The sequence below is a fragment of the Aplysia californica genome, unplaced genomic scaffold, assembly GCF_000002075.1.
Source record: "Aplysia californica isolate F4 #8 unplaced genomic scaffold, AplCal3.0 scaffold00752, whole genome shotgun sequence".
Lineage (NCBI taxonomy): Eukaryota > Metazoa > Mollusca > Gastropoda > Aplysiida > Aplysiidae > Aplysia > Aplysia californica.
Genome location: NW_004798022.1, coordinates 315,154 through 315,501, shown reverse-complemented (window position 1 = coordinate 315,501; position 348 = coordinate 315,154).

Genomic DNA, 348 nt, shown 5'->3' with positions numbered 1-348 from the left:
GTTTGTTACTCTCTTGTAACACCTCTAATCTTCTGGAGCCCATATGACCTTATTCCAGGCCGAAGGGCTAGAACCCAAATGACCGCTGGATCGGAGAAGTAAGTAAAGTATGACCTTATGCTGTTGCGAGCGCCGTAAAACCTCTACTAAAACTGAACTAAACGTCAGAACGTCTCACATTTGTATTTCTCCCAGCAATCTAATCCCGGAGGTCCGCTTAGGTCATCTGCACAAAGCCTGAGGTTTAGAGGGCTTTGCTGGGGTCAAGGAAGAAATTATTTCCTTCATCCCTCGAGGACACGGGACTATGAGTGACCACACACGCACGCACACAAACACACACACACA